This window comes from Narcine bancroftii, chromosome 8, assembly GCF_036971445.1.
Source record: "Narcine bancroftii isolate sNarBan1 chromosome 8, sNarBan1.hap1, whole genome shotgun sequence".
Lineage (NCBI taxonomy): Eukaryota > Metazoa > Chordata > Chondrichthyes > Torpediniformes > Narcinidae > Narcine > Narcine bancroftii.
Genome location: NC_091476.1, coordinates 59,185,530 through 59,209,496, shown reverse-complemented (window position 1 = coordinate 59,209,496; position 23,967 = coordinate 59,185,530). Strand labels below are relative to the sequence as shown.

General features: G+C 40.3%; 1 long non-coding RNA gene across 1 annotated transcript in view; it reads right to left on the bottom strand.

Annotated features, from left to right (window-relative positions):
* Positions 1–22,790, bottom strand: part of LOC138740738 (uncharacterized) — a 28,519-nt gene extending 5,729 nt beyond the window's left edge. The window contains exons 1-2 of the long non-coding RNA XR_011343145.1: positions 22,453–22,790; positions 19,940–20,069 (exon numbers count right to left, since the gene is read on the bottom strand). This is a non-coding gene — a long non-coding RNA (uncharacterized lncRNA). The remainder of the gene's footprint in view (positions 1–19,939; positions 20,070–22,452) is intronic.
* Between the last annotated feature and the right edge of the window lie 1,177 nt (positions 22,791–23,967).

The window sequence follows — 23,967 nt, the reverse complement described above, 5'->3', positions numbered from 1 at the left end:
AAAAGAAGAAAAATCAAAATCAACGGTAAGAAGAGAGGAAGAGAAGACAACGGAGGAAAAAGGTGAAGGCCTTACCTGTCCGAAGAGGCCTGCTGTGGAGAGAGGAGCCCGCTACCTCAGTCGGTAGAAAAAGAACTACAACAATGGCTCGCAGAGCCGAGTAAAAGTGCGCAACCGCGCATGAAAAAAAAACACACCGACGGGAGGGGGGACCAGCTGGGGAGTCGATCTCCACAGCCGGCAACGACAGCTGCAGAACACCTGCAGCAAGAAGAGAGCACAGAAGACAATAGAAACAAGAAAGAAGAGAAGGAAAGGGCACCAAAGAAACAACAGATGGCCAACCCAGAGGAAGAAGAAGAGGAAGAGGAAGAGTACAGTGAAATAGAAGAAGAAAAGAAAGGCAAGATAAAGGATATATTTTCTCTTATTAAAGGATACATGGAGTCATTTAAAGAATGGCAAACACAGGAATTTAAGGATTTAAGAAAAAGAATAAACAACACAGAAGAGAAAATGAATAAAATAGAGATGACCTTAACAGAAATGGGAAAGAAAATGGACAAGATGGAAGAGCGGGCAGTAGCAGCAGAAATGGAGGTAGAAGACTTAAAAAAGAAATTGGAGGAATCTAATAAAAAAACTAAAGAGACACAAGAACTACTAGCTCAAAAAATAGATACAATGGAAAATTATAACAGAAGAAATAACATAAAGATAGTGGGCCTTAAGGAAGATGAAGAAGGCAAGAATATGAGGGAGTTTATAAAAGAGTGGATCCCTAAGACCCTAGGATGTCCAGAACTACAGCAAGAAATGGAAATAGAAAGGGCACATAGAGTATTGGCCTCTAAACCACAACCACAACAAAAACCAAGATCTATTGTAGTAAAATTCCTAAGATATACTACAAGAGAAAAGGTACTGGAGAAGACAATGGAAAAAGTAAGAGAGGGCAACAAACCATTGGAGTATAAAGGGCAAAAAATCTTCATTTATCCAGATACGTTTTGAACTCCTAAAGAAGAGAAAAGAGTTCAATACAGCAAAGGCGATTTTATGGAAGAAAGGGTATAAATTTATACTGAAGCATCCTGCGGTATTGAAAATATTTATTCCAGGACAACAAAACAGACTATTCTCGGATCCAGAAGAAGCACGAAAATTTGCAGAACAATTACAAAAATAGACTGAGGGATGAAGACGGGTAATGAGAGTAAAAATGATCACGATTGATATGTATGTGGGTAAAGACAAAAATAGACTGAGGGATGAAGACGGGTAATGAGGGTAAAAATGACCATGATTGATATGTATGCGGGTAAAGAGGTATAAGAGTGAATAGAGACAATGTGCATACGTGAATGTATCTGTAATTAGAGGAAAATATAGATAGTATAGACAAGAATTAATAAGGGAAGGTAATGGCATAGAGAGAATAAGGAGGGAATTAAAAGACTGACCTTTGTGACATATGAAAAGTGAAATCTTTTCTGGGTGGGGGAAAATAGAGGTCACTGCAAAATCAGTTGACGCTTGCGAGTGGATTCGCAAATCCAAATGGAGAGGGGAGATGTGGTTGTCCGACAAGGGATAAAGGACAACTCAGGAGGGGAACGGGAGATTGGGGATAAAGAAGATAGAAATAGGAGAATAAGGAAAATGTTGGATGTTGTAGGAATGTTGTCTTGTAAAGTGTTGAAAATAAGAAAACAGAAATGGAAAAGGAGGAAAGGTAATGATGGAAAAACGGGAAGAGAAGATAAACAAAATATAAAATGGCTACGCTGAACTATATGACTTTAAATATTAATGGAATACATAAGCAAATTAAAAGGAAGAAACTACTAAATTTACTGAAAAAGGAAAAAATAGATATAGCATTTGTCCAAGAAACACACTTAACTGAATTGGAGCACAAGAAATTAAAGAGAGATTGGGTAGGACATGTAACAGCAGCATCGTATAATTCAAAAGCAAGAGGAGTGGCTATATTAATTAGCAAAAATGTGCCATTTAAAATAGAAGAGGAAATAATAGATCCAGCAGGGAGATATGTTATGATAAAATGTCAGATATATTCGGAGCTTTGGAATCTACTTAATATATATTCACCTAACGAAGAAGATCAAAAGTTTATGCAAGATATCTTTTTGAAGGTAGCTAATACGCAAGGGAACATACTAATAGGAGGGGATTTCAACCTGAATTTGGATCCAAATATGGATAAAACGGGGAAAAAAATTAACAGGAAGAACAAAGTAATCAAATTTATAATTAAATCAATGCAAGAAATGAAACTTGTGGACATATGGAGGAAACAAAACCCAAAAGAAAAGGAATACTCATACTACTCGACTAGACATAAAACATACTCAAGAATAGACCTATTTTTGTTATCAGCTAGTATGCAGGATAGAGTAAGAAAAACAGAATATAAAGCGAGAATGCTATCGGACCATTCACCCTTAATACTGACAGTAAAGCTAGAGAACATCCCTCCAAGAATATATAGATAGAGATTAAACCCCATGCTACCATGCTACTTAAAAGACAGGATTTTAGAGAATTTATTGAAAAACAATTAAAAATGTATTTTGAAGTAAATACGGAATCAGTGGAAGATAAGTTTATACTATGGGACGCAATGAAAGCATTCATTAGAGGGCAAATAATAAGCTATGTAACCAAGATGAAGAAGGACTATAATCAGGAAACAGAGCAGTTGGAAAGGGAAATAGTAAACATAGAAAAAAAATTAGCAATGAAGGAAGATACAACCAAAAGAAGAGAATTGGCGGATAAAAAAATAAAATATGAAACATTACAAACATATAAGGTGGAGAAGAATATAATGAAGACAAAACAGAAATATTATGAACTAGGTGAAAAAACACACAAAATCTTAGCATGGCAGCCAGCTTAAGACAGAGCAAACTAAGAAAATGGTACTGGCAACAAGGAAAAAAGACAAACAAATTACATATAATCCAAAAGAAATTAAGGAAAACTTTAGAGAATTCTATGAACAATTATACCGAACTGAAAACGAAGGGAAAGAAGGGAAAATAGATGAATTTTTGACTAAAATTGAACTACCAAAACTACAAATAGAGGAACAAAATAAATTAACAGAACCATTTGGAACAGTAGAAATACAAGAGATAATAAAAAAAATTACCAAATAATAAGACACCAGGATAGGATGGACTCCCAATAGAATTCTACAAAACATTTAAAGACCTAATAATACCGCCCCTCCTGGATGTAATGAACCAGATTGATGAGACTCAAAACTTACCAGATTCATGTAAAACAGCAATAATTACAGTGATACTAAAACAAGGGAAAGATCCACTCTCACCAGCGTCATATAGACCAATATCTTTGCTAAACACAGATTATAAGATAATAGCTAAACTATTAGCAAACAGATTAGCAGAACAGGTACCGAAAATGGTAAATTTAGACCAAACTGGATTTATCAAAAAAAGACGCACAACAGACAATATTTGTAAATTTATTAACTTAATTCATGCAGTAGAAGGAAATAAAGCACCTGCAGTAGTAGTTGCTTGAGACGCAGAGAAGGCCTTCGACAGAGTAGAATGGAATTATTTGTTCAAAGTATTGCAAAAATTCAGTTTACCGGAGAAGTATATTAATTGGATTAAAGCATTATATAAGGGACCGTTAGCGAAAGTGACAGTAAATGGACATGTATCAAAGCAATTTAACTTAAGCAGGTCAACGCGGCAGGGATGCCCACTATCACCATTATTGTTTGCGCTAGCTATAGAACCACTAGCAGAATTGATAAGAATAGATAATAATATAAAAGGAATAAAAATAAAAGACAGGGAATATAAAATCAGTCTATTTGCGGATGATGTTATAGTGTACTTAACAGAACCAGAATTATCAATAAAAGTATTATATAAGAAATTGAAGGAATATGGAGAAGTGTCGGGATACAAGATAAACGTAAATAAAAGTGAAGCAATGCCTATGAATAACGCGGATTTCTCAAAATTTAAGAAGGAATCCCCATTCAGATGGCAAATGCAGGCAATAAGATACCTAGGTATACAAATAAACAAAAATCTAGGCCAATTATATAAACTCAATTACAATCCACTAATGAAAAGATTACAGGACGATTTAGAGCATTGGAAAGAGCTACCACTAACACTGATAGGAAGGATAAACTATTAAAATGAACATTTTTCCAAGGATACTATACTTATTTCAGGCATTGCCAATACAACTGACAGAAAAATTCTTCAAAGAGTTAAAGAAAATAATAAGGAAATTTTTATGGAGAGGGGGGAAACCGAGGATAGCACTAGATAAATTAACAGAATGGTATAAACAAGGAGGCTTACAATTGCCAAACTTCAAAAATTATTATAGAGCCACACAATTAAGGTACCTATCAGATTTTTATCAAACAAGGGAAAAACCAGACTGGACGAGATTAGAATTAGATAAAATAGGGGAAAAGATACCTGAACACATATTATACAAATGGGATGAAAAATTGGTACAACATAGAACTTCTCCAGTATTACACCATCTCCTCAATATATGGAAGAAGATTCATGTAGAAAGAAATAAAACAAATTATCAATTACCAAAACTAATATTGACGCAAAATAAGCTACTCCCTTTTACAATAGACAACCTTTCCTTTAGAAAATGGGGAAAAAAAGGGATTAAAAGAATAGAAAATTGTTTTTCAGGAAGTAGATTCTTATCCTTTGAACAAATGAGAGATAAGTACAATATAACTGGAGATACAGCGCTGGCATATTACCAACTGAGATCCTACTTGAAAGATAAATTAGGAAGCAATTTGAGTTTACCAGAGGGAAGTAACCTTGAATATGTGATTACAGATACAATGTTAATCAAAAGATTTATAACAAATATGTATATTAAACTGTAAGAAAAGGAGAATGAGGAAACAAATGGTAAAACTAAACAAAAATGGGAACAAGATTTAAATATAAAGATAAAAAAGGAAACATGGGAGAAATTATGTTCTGGAACGATGAGAAATACAATAAATACGAGGCTGCGTATGATACAATATAATTGGTTACACAGACTATACATTACACCGCAAAAGTTAAATAAATGGGACCCAACAGTATCTGATAGATGTTTTCGATGTAAAAAAGAAAGGGGAACAACAATTCATGCAATCTGGACATGTGAGAGAGTAGAAAAATTTTGGGATGATCTCAATCAGATATTAAATAAAATAACAGAAAACAATATACCAAAGAATCCAGAGATCTTTCTCCTAAGTAACATAAAAAATAAAGAATTTGGAATTGACTTGGAGGATGCACAAAAAAGATTTGTTAAGATAGCCTTAGCCGTAGCAAAAAAATGTATTATGTCAACCTGGAAATTGGAAGATAATTTGAAAATACAATGGTATATAGAAATGAATAAATGTATCCCATTAGAAAAAATAACATATAGGTTAAGAAATAATATTGAAATATTCGAACAAGTATGGGAGCCTTACATTAAATACAATAGCGAAAACCTACCGGGAACAAACATTACCTAAGTTGATGGAAGGAGAAGAAAAGAAAAGAATGGACTCAGTAGAATTTCTGGTGTATTTTTGTTGAATGACAACATTAATGCAACCTAGATTGTATACCTAAAATGGATGAGAGGGGGGGGTGGGGGGGTGGCTTGGGAGGAGGGAGGGGGGGAGAAAAAGTCACTGTTTATGTGTGAAAAAGAAAAAGTGTATATCATGGCTAACGTGATTTATGGTGTGAAAAATAAAAAATTTAAAAAAAAAAAAATTCATCAGAGAAAAGGACCTTGGTCAAGGTGAGTTCAAAATGGATCAAGCATATGTGCTAGACCACGTTGAGATTAAGAAAGAGGAAGTACTGATCTTTTTAAAATCATTGGGATTGATAAGTCCCTGGGACCAGAAGAAATATACCCCAGGTTTCTATGGGAAGGGAGGGAAAAGATTGCTGGGGCATTAGCAATTATCTTTGCATTCTTGTTGACCACAGAGGAGATGCCAGAGTATTGTAGAGGGATCTGGACCAACGGGGAGAATGGGCCAAAAAATTGTAGGTGGAGTTTAATGCAGCAAGTGTGAAGTGATGCATTTTAGAAGGGCAAACCAAGGTAGGACATACAGAGTAATTGATCAGGCACAGAGGAGTACAGAGGAACAAAGGGATCTGGAAATAGATACATTGTTCCCTGAGGATGGCGTCGCAGGTAGACAGGGTTGTATAGGGTCCGTATAGACAGGGCTTTTGGCATCTTAGCCTTTATAAATCAAAATATTGAGTACAGGAGTTGGGATGTTATGAAGTTGTATAAGATATTGGTGAGACCCCTGCTTGTTATGATTTTTATAAATGACCTGAATGAAGAAGTAGAGGGATGGGTCAGTTTGTTTGTAGATATATGAAGGTTGGAAGAGTTGTGGATTGGAAGAGTTGTCGTAGGTTACAAAAACATATACAGGAACTCCCCGACTTACCACTGTAATTTGTCCCAAAAGATCAGACATATCTCATAATAGAAACAAGTCAGAATTGCGTACTTACCTTGTTAGTTGGCGTACTGGGGTCTTTGGGCTGGGCATGGCCATGATTCCTGTGCGCATACACAAGTCTTACGCAGGCACATGTACAGCGGGTTTGCTTATTGGAGCTTTGTTGGTGCATGTGCAAGAATTAAGTGTCCTAACTTCAACCACAGTGCCTACACATTTTCAAGATTTACAAGCGACCTAACAATATTGAATTTGCACCCTGAACACCAATGCATGAACCCACTGTCCAAGAGTCAACGCAAGACTTGTGCACATGCATGGGAATCAAGATGGCCGCACCCAGCCTATGGACCCCGAGACACCGACTAACAAGTACACACATTTTGGCTCTTACATGTCCTATATCCCTGTTGTCAAATACAACATAAACCATGTAATTTTATATTTTTTCTTTATATTTAAAAAAAATCAGTTGTATGTGTGAAGAGATGCAAATTGCATAGGTTGCAAGTTGGGGAGTACCTGTAGACAGGATGCAGAGTTGGGCAGAAATATGGCAGATGGGGTTCAATCCGGATAAGTGTGAGATGATGCATTTTGGAAGGTAAAACTTGAAGGAAGGTTGCATGGTTGTGTAGATACATAAGAGTGTGAAGGAACATGGGAACCTTGCATCCAAATCCATAGATCTCTCAAGGTTGCTGTGCAGTTTGATAGGATAGTTAGCCTATGGTATGCTAGTCAGAGGATCTTCAACAGTTGTGAGGTAACGTTGCAGTTCCATATATCTCTCACGAGACCACTCTAGAATATTGTGTTCAATTCTGGTCACCTCATTGCAGGAAGGATGTGGAAGCTATGGAGGAAATTTACCAGGATGTTGCCTGGAATGCAAAGTAAGCCTTATGAGGCAAGGTTAGCAGAGCTTGGTCTTTTCTCTTTGGCACGTAGAAGGATGAGAGACTTGATAGAGGTCTACGAGATTATGAGAGGCATAAATAGGGTGGATAGGCAGCACCTGTTTTCCAGGGCAGGATCAGCAATCACCAGAAGATATCTGCGAACATCAGGGGTAAGTTCTTTTTTGTGTGTTCTGTGAAGGTTGTGGGTGCCTGGAATGCCTGGTCAGGGTGTTGGTGGAGGCTGGAAAATTAAGGGTCATTTAAGAGACTCTAGGCACATGGATGAAAGAAAAAAAGGGTTACGAGGTAGAAGAGGTCTAGTTATTTTTTTGAGGGGAATGAAGAATAAAAGTACAAAATTCATACTACTCCAGGGTTGGGTCAGTCAGATTTTCAGTACATTGTGCTGACACAATGCATGCAAAAGCCAAGAGTTGGAGAAATCCAGATTCTCAGGTGGTCCGGATGTTATGCCAGAATTTTCCACATCCAGATTCTCAGACTTTTACTGTATGTGTGTGTATCTCTCTCTCTCTCTCTCTCAGTCAGCACAACATCATGGGCCAAAGGGCCTGTGGTGTGCTATAATGTTGGTAAGGTGAATTAAATTGGAGTCGAGGGAAATTGTAAATAAGTTATGTTCAGAGAGCTCAAGGTTTTCACCTTGGATTAATCACTAATAGTTCACAGGCAAAGGCAACAAGTGATTCAGAAGTGTTGTCAAGTCTTGGTACACATATTGGAGAGGTCACCCCAAGGGTCTGTATAGAGTTCTGGTGCTGCTATTTAAGAATGGGTGAACCAGTATGGGTTGTGGTCCAGAAGGGATTCTCCAGGCTAATTGCAGGGATGAGGGGTGTATCTTGTCACCAGCAGCTAAAGAAGATGGGTCTGAATTATCTGGAATTCATAAAATGAAGAGATGATCTTACTGAAGATCCTGTGGGGATAGGCTAGAGAGGCATTCCACCAATAGTAAAGTCTTGAACAAGAAAACAATCACGGGATTGGTCATTTCAACTGAGGAGAGCAAGAGCTTCTCACAAGAGAGGAGAATATGGAATTGTTGGCCCCCAAGTATGGTAGTGGCTGGATAACTGATGGTACAGTAACACCTCTGGAATCAGGCACCTATTGGGATTGGTAGATCCAGAGCAGTGAATTTTCTGCTTGCTCGAGAGATAACAGCGAGGCATGTCAATTTTTCACCTGACTTTGAGAAGCCATTTTCTTTAGCAGTTGATGCTAGAGATGAAGTTACAGGAGCATTGCTAGTACAAAAGAATGATTGTGAGGATATTGACCATCCAGTGGCTTACTTAACCAAGAAATTCAATTAATATCAAAAAAAATTCTACTATTGAGGAAGAATTATTGTCCCTTGTATTGGCTTTGCATCATTTTGCACTGCTAGGAGACAAGTTGTTGTCTATACAGACCATAATCCTTTAGTGTTTTTGAGCAAAATGAAAAATAAATGTTATTACTGATAGCCTTTCAAGATGTTAGATTTGCTATATGCTAAATAATGTTATATTTGTTATATTACATAACATTAGAATTCAGTATTTTAAAAGAATTGTAGATTGCAGTTAAAAATTTTGTTCTTAAAAAGCTCAAAAATTTTCTCTGTTGGAAGGAAGTGTTGTTGGTTTCTGTTTTTTTTCAAGTTACTTTGCAGGCTAGAAACAGGGAAAGACACATTGATAATACTATTTTGAAATAGACAGAGAGTCCAATTGAAATACAGAAACAATTAGAGTTTACTAAGGAAGATATTTGTCTAAATGGAAGGGGTCATCTGCTTGAAGACTCATTTTTGAGAAACTGAAACTAAAAACCAGTATTTGATCAAAGTAAGTCATGTCATTAAGTCACTTCAAAAAGCAACATTTTACTATCATCAACCAGAGTCCTCTGGAGAGAATCAAAGCAACTTCGGAGAAGATGGTCATTTCTGCTGTTTCTCTTTATCAAAAGGGAATACTGTGGCCATTAAAATGGTCACGTGACTGACCCATATCTGGGTAAAGAAAGCAAGATCATTCTTGCATTTGGATCATGATCATTTTGATGGCTACTTTATCTGACTCTTGCCTGGGTCTTTGAAAGCACTGGAGAAGTCACAAGCTTCATAACCCCTACAAAAGAAAGGGGGGGGGGGGGGGGGAAGTTGTGATAAGTCACTTGTATGAAGGATCATTTCTATGAAAGGAACTCAACAAGAATTCATGAGTTTTGAGGTCTGATGACTCACTGACTCACCTAATTAAGTAATTGTTATTAATAAAAATTGTTTTACATCCATTGTCTTGGTGAATTCTATTGCTGTTGGTCTATGGTGTAACATTACCTATTTACTTTCCACAACTTTTTTTTCTGGTTGGTTGAATCCCAGATAACAGAGTTTTTCTGGAATTAGACCAGGTAGATTCATGTTTACATTATCAGGAAATTAAGGGTTTTGGGGAACTAGAGCAGGAGACAAGACCAGAGACATATCAGCCACAATTGTGGTTTCCTGCTGTGGCTGCAGTCAGTAGAGAACAGTTAGAAAATCTAGTCTGTACAAACAGGAGTTACAATTCCAGACCTTCATCAATCCTGCCATCAGCCTGGATGAAGTAACATTTCTTCAAAACTAATCCCTCCTGAAGTCTGGGCATGCTTCCTGGGAACTATTTTCAGGTATAGTCTTCACATCTTCCTTCTTTTGAGTGAAGATCTAAATGTTGTGCCACATCATCCCAAATATTGAACTATTGCAGGCTAGAGAGGGTAGTATTATCAATGTGTCTTTCCCTGTTTCTAGCCTGCAATTAAACGTCACTGTAAAAATAAATTGCTTTCTTAGATTTGCCTACACTGCTGTTTACAATCTTAGCAGCTCCCATTACAGAAAAAGATAATTCAGCCCCATGGCATGTCCTGACTTTCTGATCCAACATCAATCAGTCTTTTCTCTATATTTTGTGTCATGTTCTTCCCCTTTCAAGAACTAATGCAGTTGTCTTTGTACTTGCAGGTGTATTTATGGAAAGACCGTTGGAATCACACAGTACTTCGGAGCCAAGATCTTTACCTCTAGCTGGTGAATGTGCAAACTTCAGTCACCTCTTTCTGGCCCTCCAGTGAAGACCAGTAGAGCTTATTGCTTTATCAAACATGCATTTAACAGTAATTAGTTCTTGCGCACTGCTTTCTGCAGCACAATTCCACCTTCCCTGCTCCCTTTTAGACAATATTGTTTCACAATCCTTAACCTCCATACACACAGCCATAGTTCCCTTCAAACATAGTACTCAAAAACTCGTGCATCAGGGTATTCTAAATCTCAACTTTTTGTATTTACAGAACCAGGGTGACCTCCTAGTGCAAACTAAATGCAGAAGTCAAACTGGTCTGGAATCTTTCTTTTTAACAAAGCATATCCAAATCGTTGCTGCTCAGTGTCAGGTAAGAACGCAACCCATAACTATAATTGTAAATTCCAGCTTCCTCAACCTCAACATAATCTAACACCCTTCTGGAACGTCCACTCAACCAGACCCTGACAGATCCCAGGGCATGCAGTATGCAGTGAACTGGGATTCACTGGTAGGGTGTTGTACTGATGGCTGGCCCCACCCAATGGCTCCACCCCCATCTGCTCACTTATAACCCTGGTTTCCCGCCTAAACCCAGAACCCTTTTTTTTTAAATTTTTTATTTTTCACACCATAAATCACATTAGCCATGATATACACTTTTTCTTTTTCACACATTTACAGTGACTTTTTCTCCTCCCCCCTCCCTCCTCCCTCCTCCCACGCCACCCCCCCCACCCCCCCCCCCCCTCTCATCCATTTTAGGTATACAATCTAGGTTGCATTAATTCAGTCAGACAATGTTGTCATTCAACAAAAATACACCAGAAATTCTACAGAGTCCATTCTTTTCTTTCCTTCTCCTTCCATCAACTTAGGTAATGTTTGTCCCCGGTAGGTTTTTGCTATTGTATTTAATGTAAGGCTCCCATACTTGTTCGAATATTTCAATATTATTTCTTAAACTATATGTTATTTTTTCTAATGGAATACATTTATTCATTTCTATATACCATTGTTGTATTTTCAAATTATCTTCCAATTTCCAGGTTGACATAATACATTTTTTTGCTACGGCTAGGGCTATCTTAACAAATCTTTTTTGTGCATCCTCCAAATCAATTCCAAATTCTTTGTTTTTTATGTTACTTAGGAGAAAGATCTCTGGATTCTTTGGTATATTGTTTTCTGTTATTTTATTTAATATCTGATTGAGATCATCCCAAAATTTTTCTACTCTCTCACATGTCCAGATTGCATGAATTGTTGTTCTCATTTCTTTTTTACATCGAAAACATCTATCAGATACTGTTGGGTCCCATTTATTTAACTTTTGCGGTGTAATGTATAGTCTGTGTAACCAATTATATTGTATCATACGTAGCCTCGTATTTATTGTATTTCTCATCGTTCCAAAACATAATTTCTCCCATGTTTCCTTTTTTATCTTTATATTTAAATCTTGTTCCCATTTTTGTTTAGTTTTACCATTTGTTTCCTCATTCTCCTTTTCTTGCAGTTTAATATACATATTTGTTATAAATCTTTTGATTAACATTGTATCTGTAATCACATATTCAAGGTTACTTCCCTCTGGTAAACTCAAATTGCTTCCTAATTTATCCTTCAAGTAGGATCTCAGTTGTAATATGCCAGCGCTGTATCTCCAGTTATATTGTACTTATCTCTCATTTGTTCAAAGGATAAGAATCTACTTCCTGAAAAACAATTTTCTATTCTTTTAATCCCTTTTTTTTCCCCATTCTCTAAAGGAAAGGTTGTCTATTGTAAAAGGGAGTAGCTTATTTTGCGTCAATATTAGTTTTGGTAATTGATAATTTGTTTTATTTCTTTCTACATGGATCTTCTTCCAAATATTGAGGAGATGATGTAATACTGGAGAAGTTCTATGTTGTACCAATTTTTCGTCCCATTTATATAATATGTGTTCAGGTATCTTTTCCCCTATTTTATCTAATTCTAATCTCGTCCAGTCTGGTTTTTCCCTTGTTTGATAAAAATCTGATAGGTATCTTAATTGTGCGGCTCTATAATAATTTTTAAAGTTTGGCAATTGTAAGCCTCCTTGTTTATACCATTCTGTCAATTTATCTAGTGCTATCCTCGGTTTCCCCCCTCTCCATAAAAATTTCCTTATTATTTTCTTTAACTCTTTGAAGAATTTTTCTGTCAGTTGTATTGGCAGTGCCTGAAATAAGTATAATATCCTTAGAAAAATGTTCATTTTAATACAGTTTATCCTTCCTATCAGTGTTAGTGGTAGATCTTTCCAATGCTCTAAATCGTCCTGTAATTTTTTCATTAGTGGATTATAATTGAGTTTATATAATTGGCCTAGATTTTTGTTTATTTGTACACCTAGGTATCTTATTGCCTGCATTTGCCATCTGAATGGAGATTCCTTCTTAAATTTTGAGAAATCAGCATTATTCATAGGCATTGCTTCACTTTTATTTACGTTTGTCTTGTAACCCGACACTTCTCCATATTCCTTCAATTTCTTATATAATTCTTTTATTGATAGTTCTGGTTCTGTTAAGTACACTATAACATCATCCGCAAATAGACTGATTTTATATTCCCTGTCTTTTATTTTTATTCCTTTTATATTATTATCTATTCTTATCAATTCTGCTAGTGGTTCTATAGCTAGCGCAAACAATAAAGGTGATAGTGGGCATCCCTGCCGCGTTGACCTGCTTAAGTTAAATTGCTTTGGTACATGTCCATTTACTGTCACTTTCGCTAACGGTCCCTTATATAATGCTTTAATCCAATTAATATACTTCTCTGGTAAACTGAATTTTTGCAATACTTTGAACAAGTAATTCAATTCTACTCTGTCGAAGGCCTTCTCTGCGTCTAAAGCAACTGCTACTGCAGGTGCTTTATTTCCTTCTACTGCATGAATTAAGTTAATAAATTTACAAATATTGTCTGTTGTGCGTCTTTTTTTGATAAATCCAGTTTGGTCTAAATTTACCATTTTCGGTACCTGTTCTGCTAATCTGTTTGCTAATAGTTTAGCTATTATCTTATAGTCTGTGTTTAGCAAAGATATTGGTCTATATGATGCTGGTAAGAGTGGATCTTTCCCTTGTTTTAGTATTACTGTAATTATTGCTGTTTTTACATGAATCTGGTAAGCTTTGTGTTTCATCAATCTGGTTGATTACATCCAGGAGGGGTGGTATTAATAAGTCTTTAAATGTTTTGTAGAATTCTATTCGAAATCCATCCTCTCCAGGTGTCTTATTATTTGGTAATTTTTTTATTATCTCTTGTATTTCTACTGTTCCAAATGGTTCTGTTAATTTATTTTGTTCCTCTATTTGTAGGTTTGGTAGTTCAATTTTAGTCAAAAATTCATCTATTTTCCCTTCTTTCCCTTCGTTTTCAGTTCGGTATAATTGTTCATAGAATTCTCTAAAGTTTTCCTTAATTTCTTTTGGATTATATGTAATTTGTTTGTCTTTTTTCCTTGATGCCAATACCATTTTGTTAGCTTGTTCTGTCTTAAGCTGCCATGCTAGGATTTTGTGCGTTTTTTCCCCTAGTTCATAATATTTCTGTTTTGTCTTCATTATATTCTTCTCTACCTTATATGTTTGTAATGTTTCATATTTTATTTTTTTATCCGCCAATTCTCTTCTTTTAGTTGTATCTTCCTTCATTGCTAATTTTTTTTCTATGTTTACTATTTCCCTTTCCAACTGCTCTGTTTACTGATTATAGTTCTTCTTCATCTTGGTTACATAGCTTATTATTTGCCCTCTAATGAATGCTTTCATTGCGTCCCATAGTATAAACTTATCTTCCACTGATTCCGTATTTACTTCAAAATACATTTTTAATTGTTTTTCAATAAATTCTCTAAAATCCTGTCTTTTAAGTAGCATGGTAGCATGGGGTTTAATCTCCATCTATATATTCTTGGAGGGATGTCCTCTAGCTTTACTGTCAATATTAAGGGTGAATGGTCCGATAGTATTCTCGCTTTATATTCTGTTTTTCTTACTCTATCCTGCATACTAGCTGATAACAAAAATAGGTCTATTCTTGAGTATGTTTTATGTCTAGCTGAGTAGTATGAGTATTCCTTTTCTTTTGGGTTTTGTTTCCTCCATATATCCAAAAGTTTCATTTCTTGCATTGATTTAATTATAAATTTGGTTACTTTGTTCTTCCTGTTAATTTTTTTCCCCCGTTTTATCCATATTTGGATCCAAATTCAGGTTGAAATCCCCTCCTATTAGTATGTTCCCTTGCGTATTAGCTACCTCCAAAAAGATATCTTGCATAAACTTTTGATCTTCTTCGTTAGGTGAATATACATTAAGTAGATTCCAAAACTCCGAATATATCTGACATTTTATCACAACATATCTCCCTGCTGGATCTATTATTTCCTCTTCTATTTTAAATGGCACATTTTTACTTATTAATATAGCCACTCCTCTTGCTTTTGAATTATATGATGCTGCTGTTACATGTCCTACCCAATCTCTCTTTAATTTCTTGTGCTCCAATTCAGTTAAGTGTGTTTCTTGGACAAATGCTATATCAATTTTTTCCTTTTTCAGTAAATTTAGTACTTTCTTCCTTTTAATTTGGTTATGTATTCCATTAATATTTAAAGTCATATAGTTCAGCGTAGCCATTTTATACTTTGTTTATCTTCTCCTTCCGTTTTTCCATCATTACCTTTCCTCCTTTTCCATTTCTGTTTTCTTATTTTCAAGTCTTTATAAGACAACATTCCTACAACATCCAACATTTTCCTTATTCTCCTATTTATATCTTCTTTATCCCCAATCTCCCCTTCCCCTCCTGAGTTGTCCTTTATCCCTTGTCGGACAACCACATCTCCCCTCTCCATTTGGGTTTGCAAATTCACTCGCAAGCGTCAACTGATTTTGCAGTGACCGCTATTTCTCCCCACCCAGCCCTCCCCAGAAAAGATTTCACTTTTCATATGTCACAAAGGTCACTCTTTTAATTCCCTCCTTATTCTCTCTATTCCATTACCTTTCCTTATTCATTCTTGTCTATACTATCTATATTTTCCTCTAAGTACAGATACCTTCACGTATGCACATTTTATCTATTCACTCTTATACCTCTTTACCCACATACATATCAATCGTGATCATTTTTACTCACATTACCCGTCTTCATCCCTCAGTCTATTTTTGTAATTGTTCAACCCAGAACCCTTCTGAAGACGACTGTGAAACCCTATCCATAGCTATAAGCTAATAAAAGCATTTGTTCTCCCTCCAGTTGTGAGAGCTTTTATTCATGTTATAATTTTATTAGGTTATTCCCTAATGATGGAAGCGCTACTCAAGCCAGGACGTGGCTGAGGAGTTCACGTACTAGCTAGACTGCTTCCAGGCCTACCTGAACATGACCAGAGACGTCTTTCACACTGATGAACTCAGGATGTCTGCACTCGTTTCAAGGGTACGAACGAAAGGGTGTGCAGTCATCAGGGACTGTTCTACATATGACCCTGCCATCGAGGCGTTGAAGTCACAAAACGAGGTCCGACGGCACTGACTTGCCCTACGTCGCCAGCAGCCAGGAGACCATTGATGACTATCTGCTGGATCTGTGGACGCTTGCCAAGAAGTGCAGGTATGAAGCAGCTATGGGCCGTGTTTGTGAGGAAGAACAGACCAGAGAACTCTAGTCATGGGAGTCCGCTCAAGGTACAGGAGGCAGCGACTGCTCAAGTCAGGAAAAAAGAACCTGAAGAGTATGTCGAGCTGGCCAAATCACTGCAACAGGCCAAGCTCGAGTACGACGAACTCCAAGCCAGCAAGCTCACTCACCCAGGTGACCCCTTCCAAGGACTAGCTGCTCCCGCTACTCCAGCCCTAACGGCTGCCGCTTCCCATGCTAGAGAGTGCTTTTTCTGTGACAAGAGCCAGCATCCCCGATCTTGTTGCCCGGCTAAAGACTCAGTGTGTTCCAGCTATAGCAAGAAAAGGCATTGGATGAGGGTTTGTCGTGCAAGGGGAAGCCCAGGGAAGTCCGCAGCTTGTACAGCTCCTGGATCCAATTCCAAATCCAAGCCATCTGCCTTGAATTCACCCAAACCCACGCTGCGCGACATGCTGACAGAGAGTTGCGGTGAGGAAACAGCATGAAAATTCTCGAATTCTATCTCGGCGCCATCATCATTGGAGGAAGGAGAATGGCCATCTTGCCACACCACGAGGTTGATGCATCTTATCCACTCGGAGCAACCCAGAACAGTGGGGGACACTTGAGCGAGGAGATGAGATTAGGACAGACTTCACCAGCTCAGACACTCCATAGTGACCATGAAGGTAAACGTACATTCCACTAAATGCCTGATTGACACGGGCTCTACTGAAAGTTTCATAGACTCACGGATTGTACACGAATACAATCTAAAGATGTATCCTCCCAATTATCACATATTCCTAGCATTCTACATGTTTTCAACAACATTGTATAGTACATTTGTCATTTGAAGGGGGGAATTCTGTAAATTTTGCTTATATGTGTCAAGTTGTTGGGTCTGGACTTCCTGTGTCACCTTAAAAGCGTGACCTTGGAGTATTCTGGTCCCCTCCTCCTGTAATGGTTCGCAACGGAGGGCCCCCAAAATCAGAATCCACATGTAGCCTCTCAACACTGAACATCAATCCCCCTCCTCTCTTCCCGAATCTGTCCTCTGACTCCAAACCCATTGCTACCAAGAGCAGGAGATACAGTACAGCAGACCAAGATTTTAAAGTCTGAGACACAACATCTGCTCGACGAAAAGTGGTAGTGGTAAAAGGGGAAAACAACTCCAGGCTAGTAATTGACTATAGCCATACTATTAATCGGTACACACTCCTGGACGCTTACCCCCTTCCTCAAATTTTGGACATTATGAATGATATTGTGCAGTATCGGGTCTATTCAACCATTGACCTGAAAGGTGCCTATCACCAGCTGCCAATCCGTTCTGAGGACCGTCCATATATGGCATTTGAGGCTAACTGTCATCTCTAACAATTCCAGAGGGTCACTTTCAGTATTACTAATGGGGTTTCTATCTTCCAGAGACAGATGGACGGAATGGTGGATGAGCATGGGTGGAAGGCTACCTTTCCCTACCTCAATAATGTCACCATCTGTGGCCACATCTTGGAGGACCATGACACCAACCTCCAGAGTTTACTCCACGGGGCGAAAGCCCTGAATTTCACTTATAAGTCTAATAAGTGCGTGTTCAGGACTAAATGGCTGGCTATCCTTGGCTACGTGGTGGAGAATGGCATCATTGGCCCCGATCTTGATAGGATGCTCCCCCAGTTAGAGCTCCTCATCCTCAGAACCACAAAGGCTTTGAGGTGCCTGGGGTTTTTTTTCATATTACGCCCAGTGGATCCCTCAATTGGTTCTTAAAAGCCACTAATTTCCCACTCTTGGTTGAAGCCCAAACAGCTTTTAACTTCTTCCGGAACCACATTGCGAAAACCGCCATGCACGCGGTGGACGAGAATGCATCTTTCCAAGTGGAAAGCGACTCTTTGGATGTAGCCCTGGCTGCTACCCTCAACCAGGTGGGCAAGCCTGTTGCATTTTTTGCGGACATTACAAGGCCATTGTTGGAAAAGGAGGCTCAAGCCATTGTAGAAGCCGTGAGGCACTGAAGACACTACCTGGCTGGTAGGAGATTATATGCTTCTCACTGACCAGCGCTCGGTTGCATTCATGTTCAATAATGTCAAGAGGGGCAAAATCAAGAATGTCAAAATTGCTTGGTGGAGGATCAAGCTCTCTCCCTAAATTATGACATTGTCTATCAGCCAGGAGCCCTTAATGACCCTCCAGGTGCCTTATCCAGAAGAAGCTGTGCTTCTGCACACACCGGCCAACTGCAGTGAGCTCTGCCATCCAGGGGTTACCCGCATGGCTTATTTTGTCAAGGCGCGCAATCTGTGCTACTCCATGGAAGATGTCAGGAAAATGACCAGGTCTTGCCAAGTCTGTGCGGAGTGCAAGCCTCACTACTACCGCCCCACAAAGGCTCACCTGATCAAGTCATTCAAGCCCTTCGAATGGCTCAATGTCAATTTTAAGGGACCTCTTCCTTCCACGAACTGGAACGTCTTCCTCTCAATTAATGACAAGTACTCCTGCTTCCCATTCGCCATCCCATGTCCAGACATGTCATAAAGGCCCTTGATGCCATATTCGCCCTGTTCAGGTATCCCAGCTATATTCATAGCAACTGGGCTCATTCTTTATGAGTGACGAGCTTCGTCAGTACCTGCTGGTTGGGGCATCGCATCCAGCAGGACCACTAGCTACAACCCCAAGTGGAATGGGCAGGTTGAAAAGGAGAATGCCACGGTCTGGAAGGCTGTCAAACAAGCCCTGATATCAAAAGGCCTTCCAGACTCACACAGACAGGAAGTTCTTCCTAAGATGTGCCTTTCCATCTGGTCGCTACTATTTTCAGCGACCAACTTTACTCTCACGAGCTCCTATTCACTTTTGAAAGAAGGTTGACATCGGGAACTACAATCCCAATATGGCTCACCACTCCTGGTCCAATCCTTCTTAGGAAGCATGTGAGAAGAAGCAAGACTGACCCAATGGTGAAACTGCTCCATGCCAATCCCACGTACACCTATGTGGAGTACCCGGATGGCAGAGTGGACACCATCTCCATCAGGGACCTGGCACCTGCCAGAACAGAGGGTCCGTGCCTCAGGTACCCTGCGAGTCATGGAGCTCATTCTCATCACCCACAGTTAGGGCCTCGGGGGATCTGGTTCACGAGGAAAGTGCATCCCCCTCCACCATTGAGCCGGAGACCCAGCCCGCCTCTCCTCCCTCACAAGGGGACCAGGAGACCCTAGGAGTCCAAAGCTCCCTGGTGCTAAGGCGCTCCACCAGGATCTCCAGACCCCCAGATAACTTAAACTTGTCAATAGCTGTATATTTTTCAACCCATGTTCTCTGTCTTCATTCAGACCCTAAATTCTACACGAAGGGGTGAATGCTCCGCCCCATCTGCTCCCATATAACCCTGGTTTCCCGCCTAAACCCAGAACCCTTCTGAAGACAACTGTGAAACCCCACCCATAGTTTTAGCTAATAAAAGCATTTGTTCTCCCTCCAGTCATGAGAGCTTTTATTCAGGCTATACAGAGTAAATGTAAAAAGGCAAAATAGTTGAGATGGCAGTTGACGGAAATATAACCAGAGGGTGCTGAGCCTATTCAGCAGGTCCATGATCTGAAACATGGACTCTCTCCACAAAGATGTTGCTCAGCAAGCTGTCAATCCCAATGTGGTCTTCAGCTGGAACACCCTCTCTCCATCAGAGTACACAGTATACACACCTTGTTGGGAAGGGATATGCGATTCTATTCTGGTCTCAACTTTCTTCAAGCTGTCCCTCTTAAAATTCTTCACCTCCGCCATGTTGGGTCTCGTGTCTTCGCTTGGTTTGTCCAGCATTTTTCCAGCTCACTAGCACAAAAGAGAAAATAAATTGGAGGTTTAGAGGAAAACCTGCAGAAGCTGGATGCAATGCACATGTGCTGGAGAATCTCAACAGGTCACGCAGCATCCACAGGCATTGACAGCAGTCTGTGGGGGGACACGCAGGGGGGGTGGGGAATGTGAGAGTGGTCCAGGATGAGGAGGGTGTGGGGACATGAGAGTGGTCCCAGGGCGGGGGAGGGGGTGAGAGGAAAAGGACCTGAGAGCAGTCCAGGGGGGGTGGGGCAGGACCCGAAGGCTGCCCCGGGTGGGGGGGGGGGGGTGGGGAGGAGGACCTAAGAGCGGTGGGGAAGGGCATGGGCATGGGGGACATGAGAGTGGTCTGGGGCGGGGAAGGGGATGAGCATCTGCAAACCTTTGGGTGTCACCTTCACTGACTCCCCTGGTTTGTCAGTCTCCAAAATACCTCCTCTCACATGAGCTGGAGCCATTCCTCACCCTCAGGCCAATCCCACAGAAGGGCAACAGCACAGAGAGAAGTGGCCAGTTTCTGGGGTCGATCACTATCCACCCTCCTGCCCCGCGAGGCTGCTTTTCTTCAATGGGGCAGAATGAGATCCCCTCCCCGAGGAGAGTGGCCACCCCACCACCACACAATTCCCCTTCGTGTTGCCACAGACACCAAGAACTTTGCCAGTGTCAGTCGGTTTGAATTTGGAAGGGCCTGAGTTGTAAGCAGCATTGTCGGAGGAGTTGGTCAACAACCTGAGTTCTTCCCAAAGCTCGATCCAACCGGCCAATTTAGCGGGACCATAGCAGGTAATCTATCGATATGAAAAGTCCCAGCCGGGTAGGGCAGGTAAAAGTCAACCGGTTCCGGCTCTTGGTGGGGATGAGTTAACATGTTAATCTCCCTGCTGCAGTGGGACAGGTTTTTTAAAAAAATGTATTTATTTGAAAAATTGTTAGTAATAATACTAACAATAACATATATATATTTATAAAAATAAAATTAAGAATAAAAAGAAAAAAAATATATCAAAATTAAATCCCCACCCACCCCTTCAGCAAGCTCTCTTAAGGAGAGACAAAAATATATAAAGAAAAACTAAAAATAAGATAAATCAAGGTACATCTAAATGCATACACTTCAAATATGGTAACCTAGTAACAAAAAAAATTATCATGCAAAACATAGGTAATTTTTTCCATAATAATAGCCCAGATAGCTCTCCTATCCCATTATGTTAATCACTGTATTATCTTTCCATGTACTTGCTACACATTTTCGAGCTATGGACAATCATAAATCTACAAATGCAATTTGAAATTTATCCAACCCCAATCCCTTTAAAGGAATTACATAACCCAATAAAAAAAATGGATGGATCTAATAACTTATACAATTTTTCCAAAATTAGCTAAATTTCTTCCCAAAATGGTTGTACCACAGGACCAAAGAGCATATAAAAAAGTTCCAACACATGTACCAATTCTAAAACAGAAATTTGAATTAATGAAACCATATTTTTTCCAATTTCTCAGGAGTTAAATATAAATGATGTAAAAAATTATAATTAACCATTCCATACTGTGCATTCGTCAATCTAGTAACACTATCATGACACATATCCGTCCTATATTCTTCAGGAAAAACAAAAGTTAAATTATTCTCCCGTGCTCTCCTATCCTACAGCTCTCCTATCCCACAGCTCTCCTATCCTATAAATTAAACTGGGCTGCTCATAATAGTTCTGAAAATGTGGTAATTGCAACCCACCTAACGCATACTTCCAAGTAAGTTTACTTTAATGCTACCCTTGGTAATTTACCTTTCCATAAAAATTCCCCAATGACTTTAAGTCCTGAAAAAAAGTTCTTTGTAAGAAAGGTGGGTCAGGTTTAAAGTGCCTGCGTGTTTGTGTCAGTCTGCCAGTGATATTTCACAACGCAGCCCCCCCCACCCAACCCCGCGATCCGACATGGCCTCACCCCCACCCCCCCCCACCAACCCCACTATCCGACACGGCCTCACCTCCCCCCAACCCCGCGATCCGACACGGCCTCATCCCCCCCCCCCCCCAAACCCCGCGATCCGACACGGCCTCACCCCCCCCAACCCCGCGATCCGACATGGCCTCACCCCCACCCCCCCCACCAACCCCACTATCCGACACGGCCTCACCTCCCCCCAACCCCGCGATCCGACACGGCCTCATCCCCCCCCCCCCCCAAACCCCGCGATCCGACACGGCCTCACCCCCCCCACCCCGCGATCCGACACGGGCGCAGGGACACGCAGAAACACATTTGCCAATCGTTGACTTCAGAACCCCATATTGCCAGGAGGATGTAGCAGCAAACAGCTGTATAAGGTGCTGATCGACATCTGGGATAGATCCCTACTCACCTGTGCTCTGTCCCCGCTGCTCTCACTCGCTGCGCCGCCTCCTTCTCCTTTAGTAAAGCCTCGCACTTCAACCTACCCTGAAACGCCTCGCTGCTGCCCGATAGGCCGGCGCTCCGTTCACTTTGATTTGGTTGGAGGACATGTACGACAATCATCCGTCCCCGTTCCCTGCAGGTTAGGCTGCTCTCAGTGTTCCCGGCGCGGGGACGAGACGAGCTGCCGGGAACTGCAGCCTCCGGACGTGTTCTGCTGTGGAAGTGACCAGAGGTTGGCCGCTCCAGGTCTTGCATTGAATAACATGGATACTCCTGCCCCCTCTGTCGCCACGCACGGTCACGGTTGCCATCTGGTGGACAACTCTCACACCAACTGGTTGCAACGGAGCTGGGCACCCGCCTCTGATTGAGTTTTGTTTAAAAAGGTTGTACGGGGGTGGGCTGCTTTGACCTAGATGGCATGGTATGGAAGGTCAGATCGCAGAATGGATAGAAAATTGGCTTCATGGCAGAAAGCAGAGGATGAAAGGTTATTTTTCAGACTGGAGGTGTGGTTGTGGGGTGCCCATAGGTGTTGGATTTCTACAATAGAGCAATTATTCAGATGAAAACGTACATGGCATGATTAGCAAGTTTGTGGACAGCACTAAAGGGTCTGGAATTGTCGATAGTGAAGATGGATGCCAAAGATTGCAGCAGGATCTTGTTCAGTCGGGCAGGTGAGGAGAGGAATGGTTGATGGAAATTAATACAGAAAAATGTGAGGTGTTGCATTTTGGGAGGTCTAACATGGGTTGGACCTGCACCTTGAATGGAAAGGATCTGTGTAGTGTTGCAGAGCAGAGGGCTCCAGGAGTACAGGGACATGGTACCTTTAAAGTGGTATCAGGTGGGTCAAAAAGGCTTTGAGCACATTGGCTGATAGTATCAGGTATAGCGAGGTGGGGTACATGTCATCGCTAATAGCCCAGGAGACCCACAAAGCTCTGGGTGCTGGTTTTATCAGTGGGGAAGCAGAGTTTAAAATCTTGTTCCTGGTTGCCTCTAGTACCTGCCTGTGTCCCCAGTGCCATTGAATGCCCACAAAATGGGCTTCATGGGCGGGCCCCTGGATCTTATGCATATTAATGGTCCACCCCCTGTCTCAAAGGAAATCCATTAGTATCTGAAGAGCCTCAGAGACATTGGTCTCAGATTGTCCACGGATAAGGACATCCTTGATGTGATGGGCAATCGACATGGAAAGGTGGGGGGGGGGGGGTGAGACGATTTGACTGGAAACTGTAGATTAGGCTGGGGCAGATAGAGGGGCTGTGGAGGTAGCCCTGAGTGAGTCTGTCAGGGAAATCTCTTGGCAGAATAACTCAGGCGGAGACTTCAGAGTTCACTTCGAGAGATTTATTACATGATATCACGGAGAGACCATCCTAACTGGTGTCAGGCACAGACTCTGACCCCAGAAGGTAGACAGCACATTTTCATACAAATGAGCAAGCAAGCAACTCTTATCTCTCTCTAC